We start from the raw sequence: 10,853 nt of genomic DNA on the forward strand, positions 1-10,853 counted from the left end.
CCTTGTGTTTGTTGCTTGGGTGAGGAAGAGTGTAAAGTATGAAGGGTGATGTCGTGTATTGTTTTGGTGAGAGAGTGTTAAAGCACGAAGGGTGATGTCGTGCACTTGTCTTTATTTTCCTGATTTTTATTGATAACTGAGTTACGGTTTCTCTACATTTAATTGCTGGTTTCCTGTTGCTACTAGTTCTACCCCGTAGCATGATCTCCCCTTCCTATTTTCAATTGAACTGTGGTGATCCTCCTATTTATTTGTTGTTCTTATGTTATTATTCAATGTCCCCGCAACATGTTACCCCCTCCCATACATAACTGTACATTGCTGTTCTTCTTTTCTGCTGTATATGATTTAACTGTACAGGTTTATTTGGTAATCTGGTCCTAGCATCTTCACTACTTCGCCGAGGTCAGGCTAGGCACTTACCAGCAGATAGGGTCGGTTGTGTTGATACTACACTCTGCACTCTTTTGTGCAGATCCCAGTGCTGTAGACTTCAGACCGCATTGAGATTGTTGTTTCTTGTTCATCAGGCGACCCGAGGTAGTTCTGTAGGCGTCCGCAGGCTTTGGCGTCTCCTTCTATTTATTTTCCTGTTTCTTTTATGTAATCCCAGATATAGTATTTTGTTATTTCTTTCAAACCTTTATTTGTAGTACTCTTAGACAGTCTGTGAAGTTGTGACACCAATCTTCGGTAGTAATCTACCAGGATTATTATAACTTGAACTTCAATCTGTCGCTTGTTAAATTTTGTTGATCACTAACTGTTGACCTATAACTGTTAACGAATTTAAAAATGGAAACAAGGCCAATAATTCAGTTGATTGGCTTGCCTAACTTTCATTAGTAGGCACCTTCACGACTCTCGAGGGTGAAAAATCCGGGTCGTGATAAGTTATTTAATTTAACGGTGACATTTTTGGGTCATCACACCCATACGTGATTATTGGTGTGGCTTTGAATTTTTAACATAGGTAGAACACATTCAGAAATAGCTAAAAAGTTAAAATTAGTGTTTAAGTTGAGATATACGATAAATTTTATAGGAATCAGTGTATTTTATGAGTATATATATATATATATATATATATATATATATATAAACTTGTGAAGAAGTAATAATCTAACTCAAGTTAACCTCCACAAATATTTATAAATTTAATAAAAATATTCTACGCTATCATTCTAATTTAATACGGATTTGCTAGATTTATAATTATAGAAGGAATCTTTCAAGTATCAACAGCAATGAGATTAACACTTTTTTCCAAAGTTTGAGTCATTTGAAAAACTACCAAAAATGAGTAATATCATTGATTTATAATATATTACAAATAATTAACTTTTAGTATAATATTTTTTGGTTTACAAGAGTCAAACGTTTTATTTTATCCTTAAAATATCCTGTATAACCCAGACGAGATGCTATGGCCAAAAGAACGAGATGTTAGATGCTACTTTTTCCCTATTAATTAGGAATAGATTATTAAAAGTTATTTTAAGAAATTAATTATAGCAACATTCACTTTTAATAATAATAAATAATGGCACAATCATATAAGTACATCGATTAAGTATTCTAGAAGTTCCTTTATTAATATTTTAATAAAAGAAAAAAAATAAATACAATAATATTGGAGAAAAACTGGTAGAGTTTATGTTTTATTGATTTATCTAAATAGGGTCGACATTTATTATTATTCAAAAACTTACATGTTTATCATCAATTTTTAATTGATAATTTAAATATATCTTAATAATATATGTATTTTTAAAAAATTTAAATTTTTGATATGAGGTACACGTGCAACGCGCGTATCATGATACTAATTATTATAAAAGTACGAATAATTGTTGTTAAATGTTGAACGACTAAAATATCCCTAAAATATTGATCAACTTTTTTGCCCTTAAATATTTGTATAATTTAAGAATCTAATTGTAAATTACCTAATGATGGAATTATTTTCGATTTAAACTATACATACCCTACAAAATTGATCCTACTTGGATTATAAAGGCACATGAATAATTTTATTTTAAAAGGAATTATTGTTTCTAATTATAAACAAATATGTAATCGTGTTAAACAAATATGTAATTGTGTTAACAAATATGTAATTGTGTTAGATCGGTTATAATGTATGAGTTACATTTGAAAAAGGGATAGTAAATATCTTTATACCCTTGAAATATTAACCGATTTATACCCTACATAGGATAAAATAGTGATTTTTAACAAATATGTAATTGTGTTAGATCGGTCATAATGTATGAGTTACATTTGAAAAAGGATAGTAAATATCTTTATACCCTTGAAATATTAACCGATTTATACCCTACATAGGATAAAATAGTGATCTTTAACACTCTATCTAATAATTAGGATTTCAAATCAATTAAAAAAATTATAAACTTTGAATTGGTAAATCACTACCACCGCAACTGCCATTTGCTAAGTTTGTAAGGGACTCTAACCTAAAGGTCAATGTCCATAATGAAATTGTACGTATTTATTTGATTTCGATAGCTACTTTGAAGTATTTAATATATTGTAATACTCTTCCCGGTACTCCAACTATCTTCAGATGCATCAAATTCACCGTCAACTTAACGCATGTTTAGTTTTTCTCTTTATTTTTATTGTAAAACATTTTAATTTCATGCTACCATAAAATACACTATTTTATGAAGAAAGATAGAAACTTTAATTATCTGTCTTCTGTGGTTCAAGATAATGTAATCAAAGTGATGTCTTTCTTTCAATTTTTGTCTTCTTTATCCTGAATTTTTCTTTTTTGCGGAAGTAACACATTATATTAAGTCTTAGCTATTAATGTATTGCCTTGTGGTTATGAATATGCAGATAAAGATACAATTTGCAGTGTTCTATTAATTATTATGAGACGATTGAAACTTGATTAGGAAATTTCGGTTGCTTACTATTCAAAAGATATATACTTTGTCTTCAAAATACAATTTCATGATGGATAAACTTGCTCGGTTACTTGTTCTTCCAAGAATATTTTATGTCATCAAGATACAATTCCATGATATATGGATAAATAAAATTGTAAAATCGTTAAAACATTTTCTGATATTAAATTTTATGGTATTCAAACTGTCACGACCCAAACCCCACTCCGGTTGTGATGGTGCCTCTCGTGAAGACAAGGCCAGCCAACAAAACCATATCGCCTTTTCAAAAATAGTTAAATATTAATAAACAGTTTAAATATGATTTAATGATATAATTAACGGAAGCACAACCCGACACAACCCAAACCGGGGTGTCACAAGTCACGAGCATCTATTAGAGTATAAATACAACTACAAGGCCTGAAATATACAAAATAGGACTGATAAACAAAGGAAGAAGTGCGGTGCTGCGAACGCTGGCAGTCACCTCGCTAAACTCCGATAAATTAGCCTCCGATCAGCTCAAAACCCGCTACCAGGGGTATAAATACCTGCATCTGCACACGAGGTGCAGGGAGTAAAGTGAGTACTCCAACTTAGTGAGTAATAAAGGTAAATAACAACTGAGCAGTAAGAAATCACGTAAAGCAACCAATATGTTGTATAGAAGCAGTGTAAAGCCCTTTGAGAAAAGCAATGAAGCTGTGAAATCTTTAGAAATATTTTAGCTCAGTTTAAACCTCTTTTGAAAGTGAGTTTTTCAACAGTTACGCAATGATTGCAAAATAGTTAGTGCCGATAGGCACAGAAAATCTGCCCCTCAGGCACGAATACCACAGTATAACAGGCAAAATGACAAGTAAATATGAAAGATAAGCACATAAAACTTTTCCCCTCGGGCTCACTCTCAGAATACTCTCTGCCCCTCGGGCTCTCTCTCTCTCAGATCACTCTCAGAACAGTATCATATAGTAACCGTTGCGGCGTGCAGCCCGATCCACATCTCGCTGCGGCGTGCAGCCCGATCCATATATCGTCGATGGCGCTCACTGGGAGTGTGCAGACTCCGGGAGGGACCCCTTACGGCCCAAGCACAATATCAGACCACCTCGTGGCATCATCACTCGGCACTCGGCCTCATATCACTCGGCCTCACATCACTCGGCCTCACATCACTCAAGCCACCTCGTGGCATATAAAGTACTCAGGCCCTCGGCCTTATATCACTCAACATATCCTCACATATGGCCCTCGGCCTCACTCAGTCCAAAAATTATCACAAGCCCCTCAGGCATAGTAAAATAGTAGTTCTCAGCCCAAAACATCATTTAGAAATATCATTTAAGTTGCAAATCTGAGTAAAAGTGGCTGAGTTTGTAAAACAGTAGATATCAACAGGACTAAGTTCAAATAATAAGTCGAAACAGTGAGGAAAGAGTGATAAAAATCCCCGAAAGTTTCAAATAGTTGGCACGAAGCCTAAATATGGCAATCAGCCCAAGCCATGATGATAACAAATAAGTTTCAGTCAAATACTCGATAAAATCATCAATCGGGACGGACCAAGTCACAATCCCCAGTAGTAAAAGACTCCACGCTCATCATCCAGCGTGTGTCTCACCTCAATATAGCACTACGATGTGAAATCCGTCAGGATATCATTTACAATCATTACTCACCTCGATCTGGTCCAAAATCTATGCCGTGATGCCTCGCCCGCACGAATCAACCTCCGGATGCTCCAAATCTAGCCACAATCAGTACATAATCATTAAAATATGCTAAGGGAGCGAAGCCCACTCGAAAATATCCAATTTAACATCAAAATACCGAAATTGCTCAAACCCGGCCCCCGGGCCCACGCTTCGGAATTCAACGAAACTCACAAAATCCGACAACCCATTCAACCACGAGTCCAACCATACCAAAATTACTAAATTCCGATAACAATTCGGCCTCCAAATCTTCAAATCTTATTTTCAAATCCCTAGGTCCAAATCCCCAATTTACACCTCAAAAACATGTAATCTAGTCGGATTATTCGATGATAATTCAATATTATGGAGTAGAAATGATCACAAGTGACTTACCTTAAGATTTCCCATGATTTCTTGCTCAAAAATCGCCCCAAGCCATGTTCTTTCACAAAAAAAAAGGTCAAAATGAGCAGAAAAATGCAACAGCTTTAATAAACCTATTCTGGTCGCTAAAAGAGCCATTCCCATCGCTAAAAGTGACAAATCTGGTCGCTAAAGGTGCGCACCAGATCCTGCTGCACCAGCAATATTTATTTTCACTAAAAAGGCTCTAACTCCACCATATGAACTCGGAATTCGATGATTCTTGTTCCTATGAGTCACAAATAATGATACGAACATAGTCCTTCAATCGAAACTCAATTCGGAGCTCGTTTGCTCGGTGCGATATCCATTTTGCTCGCTAAACAATTAACTCATGAGTCGCGTCAAAAACTCAATCGCGACTTGATGAAATTAGACCAAACTTTCCGGATCACTCCTATAATTCATTATCAAAATTCCGGAAGTCTCAAAATCAAATTTCGGTCTCTAAAACTAAAAATGGATCTTTGGATCATTACATGCTTATAATCAAAACGCCAAAATCTTCCAAAAACTCTTCCAAAATATATCCAAGACTCATGGGACCCCGACCAAACATGCCAACACACCCCATAACATAATTCAAACTTGTTCCAACCTTTGGAATGCTCAAAACAACATCAAATCACCCTCGAATTCAAGCCTAAGAATGCCAAAACTTTCGAAATCCGAATTCGATCAAAAAGTCAACCAAACGACGTCCAAATGACCTGAAATTTTGCACACACATCAAAAATAACATAACAAAGCTACAGCAATTATCGGAATTCCATTCCAACCATCGGATCAAAATCTCACCTATCAACCGGAATTCGCCAAAATATTAACTTTGCCAATTCAAGCCAAATCCTTCCACGGACTTACAAAATGCATTTTGATCGCGCTCCTAAGTCATAAATCACCAAACTAAGCTATCCAAATCATAAAATTTCTGATCCGAGAAGTCAACTCTTAGTCCAACCTTTCAAATTCAAAGCTTTCAACTGAGGTTGTTCCTTCAAATTCATTCCGATTTTTCCTGAAAACCAAAACCAACGATCTACATCAGTCATAATACGTTACACGGGGCAAGTCATGCCCAGGAACTAGCAATCAAAGTGCAAAAGTTCAAAACGACCGGTCGGGTCGTTACATCCTCCCCCACTTAAACACACGTTCGTCCTCGAACGTACCCAGAGCTGTTCTAAAATCCCACCAATCGCTGAATAACCTTACCATGCATATAGCCGGAGGTGATCCCACGTGACCCTATCTCATATAGGTCCGATAGCACCGTTTAACTAAAATTACACAATCCAATCTAGCCCTAAACTATAGAACCACATTTTCACTTCTGAAACTATCAATACGATCAAAACCTCACACCTATACTTTGAATAGGCCTGAACTAGCTGTAGTAACCCATGCCTGCAACCTCAAGTGCAATTATCCGATATAACACGTAACTCAAACACATGTAGCGATAACTTCCATTCACAGCAGTTGCACACAACACCCGAATACCGGTAGAAACTTTTTATCAACTAAAGTCTCATTCCAACACTTCCATATACTGCCAATGATAAATGAAACACGCAATAAATCATAACCATTTCTCAAATCAGTCATCCATAAGGTTACTTCTTCTTTGGCAAGGACCATAGCAAATTTCTGAACCGAACCTCGATATTTACCCATCAATCATGCTGAAATCGAATTCGTTTGTATTCATTATAGACCCCCAACGATCTCATCTACTCCAACACAATTACTCTAGTGACATGACACACCAAGACAGGCTATGGCCACAACTTGCGCAGTCCGTGCACCAATAAGCAACAATCCGAACATACTCACATCATGAAACTGACCTAAACGAAAGAGCCGTATTGTAAGCTCACCAATATCATCACATCACACGGCTGAGAACCCGTCTCACATCATAGAAATAGAACACACAAATTTGACCCGCAAGGTCATATTTCCACACAGCTTTGCTGCAACGCACGATCCTATCCAAACACTGCTCCATATGAAATACCTCAAGTCACTATGCTCGAGATCGACAACCATGCTCAATTGATGTCTAGAACCAAAGCAAATTATTACACCCACATTGAAATAAATAACATACACCATGCAAACCCAATAGAACATAACGGGTACGTTATTCACCGAGCAACTCCCAATTACTCTTTCGGCTCGACTTCCACTATGAAACCCCTATGGAACCGCACCATATGTGCCCATAACCAACAAATCATAACGTCTCGCAACACAAAAAGGAAACTCATAGGTCTCCCAGATCACTAGCAAGCTCAATAATGATTGAATCAACCTACCCCTCAACAATACAATTCGGGTCCAACCAAGCCGACTCAAGCTAGAACACGCATCCACATTGGCCTGCCAACGAACTCATTATCAAGGAAGCTTGAAGCTTCTCATTCCACTACTATAACTCCTGTCGGAGCCATACGATATGGTGCCCGACACCAAATCAATACCGATCTCCACAACCTCGCCCAACGACATGCCCGGCCACAAGAAACACATCCAAAAGTCCCTCAACACTAGAACTTAATCAGTGGTAGAAACCTCTACACTTACATCCATCATGAAGGCCCAATTAAGAAAGGCAGTCCTTCCCAGCCGTTCGCTGGATCTTTGAAATATAAACCACTCTACTATAACATAATCTGACACACCTCGTCACTCAACCCGTGGCATTTCCGGCATAGCCCATAGCGCAATAGTCTAGAATAACCCAACACGGAGACAACCAGCGTAAACCCCAATATCATAACCAATATCTAACATACCAAGCAACGAAAGATCCACTCGGACCTCCAAATCCCGATAGTCGCTAAACAGTGCCGATACACACAATTCACAACCACAACATAGCCTGAATATGAGAACTTCCATCTCCAAATCCACACGGCACAGGAATCACCATATCCGATCCTAATTTTGCCATCCGAATGCATGCCACACCTCTAATACCCAGCCATTTCACGAGAGATACAAAAAAATTCTTCTGTTCCACCAAGCAAACTCGAATATCAGCGGTCGATCTAGCCAGAAAGTGCCGCAATACTACCGAAGTGCCATCCACTTAATCATGTTACCCTTTTTCTAAACATATACTATCGTCAAATCACTTCTAATTAGAAATATCATTCCCTTAACCATTTGAGGCTACCCGCTGCCTAAGAGTTTTATGAACTTCCTTTCAGAACTGAACTGTAACTCTACACACGCAAATCTCGATCCTCCACTACATACCGCATATACCATACCATCCTAGTATAACATAAGAACTTCATCTCCCTTCCGAGCCACAGAAATCTACGTACTCAACTAGTCAAGAACTTTTCATTGGTCCCATTTAAAAGAAAAGTCACTACACATCCCATACTCCGCATGCCCATAGAAAATATACATCTCCAAACCGCGGTAAAACCCATCAAGAACTCTCCGAATTCCCTTTGCACAAATCAGACCTGCCAGGACTGAATCCTTCTAACTCGACCAAGCTAAGCAAGCCATCAAAACCCAAGAGCATTGCCGCAAAATACTTGTAAGAGCTCATTACCTCGAACACGCACAAGGAGTTAATCATATCCTTACCATACTGATTCGGTCTACTATCAAGCTATTCCATTTATCTAATTTTCCTTCTGATTCATTTTCAACTTGATATTCCCTCTTGCTGTAGCACCACACTTCCTCAACCCAGGCTTACGACACAAGACCCAAGAACAAGACCACACTGTCTAAAACCCATACGCCGCTGAATACTCTCTCAAATATTTCCAGAAACACCACATTCCAGAATACTTTACTCTGAAGAACTTCCTGCGAATCTAAATCTGTTACCTTTACTTTCCTGATACAGATACATAGTGTCACACCTCCTTTTTCCGCCCCGCGAGAGGGTACAAGGGAGTTTTTTCCACTTAAAGGACAATCAAAACGGGATTGGTTTATTTATTTCAGAGTCGCCACTTGGGAGATTTAGGGTGTCCCAAGTCACCAATTTTAATCCCGAATCAAGGAAAAGATTGACTCCATATTATAGTCTGCGTACCAGAAATCTGGATAAGGAATTCTGTTAACCCGGGAGAAGGTGTTAGGCATTCCAGAGTTCCGTGGTTCTTGCACGGTCGCTCAACTGTTATATTCGGCTTGATTATCTGATTTTATACAAATATGAACTTATGTGCAAATTTTAACTTTTTACCGCTTTTATAATTATTATTTTAAAAGAATGTGAACATCATTTAAAACATGTCTTTGGACTGCGTCACATGAAATGCACCCATAATCCGGAACACATTTTATTTGATGTTTTGGGATTTGGATTTGGGTCGCATGAAATGCACACCCATGTTTAAGAAAGTAAATTATTAAACACGCGCCTAAAGAGACTATCGCGTTATTATTCTGGGAAAGCCGTGAAATTCGCTAAACGGTCCTCCTGAATTCTGAGTAATTTAAAACATGTATTTACTGAGGGCCCCGCAATTCGTATTTTTATTCGGCGAGGCTCATCTCCTTCTTATTTTTTAAAGGAATTTGCAACGTCGTGGACATGCATCTCGAACCACGTTACAATCAATGTACCCGCGATTTAGAGACACATTTCAACTCCGCTGAGATTTGGATTTGGGTCACATAAATGTGCACCCGAGTTAGGGAGGATAAATTATTAAAGGCGCGCCTAAAGCAACTAGCGCATTATTATTTTGGGTCGGGCCGTGAAATTTGCTAATCGGCCCGTCCCGGAATCTAAGTGTTTAATACATATATTTTGTGAGGGCCCCGCAATCTGTGCGTTTTCATTTGACGAGGCTCGTCTCATTTTTATTATTATTTTTTTTTTATATTTTCTTTTTAAAAAAAGGGTAAACTTAAAGTTACTACATTTTTACTTTATCTATTTAAAGAGTTAATTCAAAGTTATTAAAATATATTGCAAGCCATGCTATACGTAACGCACTAGTGGTTCACGACAAGTTCTATTTAACTATGTTCCAAATTGGAGCCGGGTCACATGAGATGCACTCCCGGTTCCTTTAATCTAATTACATGCAAACCAACAATATTGCCACAAATCACTAATTTGACGCTATTTATAAACTATCATTCTTTTTTCTCTTAATATAGTTTAATGAAATATAAGCTAATAATCTAACAATAAATGGCAAACATCTGACAATTAGTGATAAACAAAAATATAAAACTAACAACAGAACATAACATTAACAATCAGCGATAAACTAACATGACGAGATAAACTTCAAAATACGGCAAATGTACTACTACTACTCAAATTTACCGAGACAAGACATGGAAGCAAAGAACACACCGAGACAACAAAATAACATGAATACTCACGTTTAACAGCAACGTCGAGTTTCAACATTCGAACTCGCCAAAAATGGACAGCAACAACCTCGACGTACCGGACCTCGACGAACCAAAGTCGACCTCGACGGAACTCATCCCGGACAGAACTTCTGGGCTGTTTTGTTGAACGTTTTCGTTAGGTTTCAGCTTGTGCGTATGTGTGTTTTCTTGGTCAGTCATGGCGAGGGGGAAACGTCGTTCATGGCTGGACGTTGCAGGCAGCCGTTTGGACGTGGGGGTGCGACTGGATGGTCACCTTGGGTTGTTGACGACGGGGGGGGTGCAACGACGGCGAAAGCATGCAGAAACAGCTGCTCGGAAATGCAGCGAAGCTGAAAATGGTGGAGCAGCTCCGGTCGGGGTTGTCCGGTGGTGTTCAGGCGTTAGGGGGGGTTGCGACTGGTTTCTGTTTGGTTATGGT

The sequence above is a fragment of the Nicotiana tabacum genome, chromosome 6 (genome assembly GCF_000715075.1).
Source record: "Nicotiana tabacum cultivar K326 chromosome 6, ASM71507v2, whole genome shotgun sequence".
Taxonomy (NCBI): Eukaryota; Viridiplantae; Streptophyta; class Magnoliopsida; order Solanales; family Solanaceae; genus Nicotiana; species Nicotiana tabacum.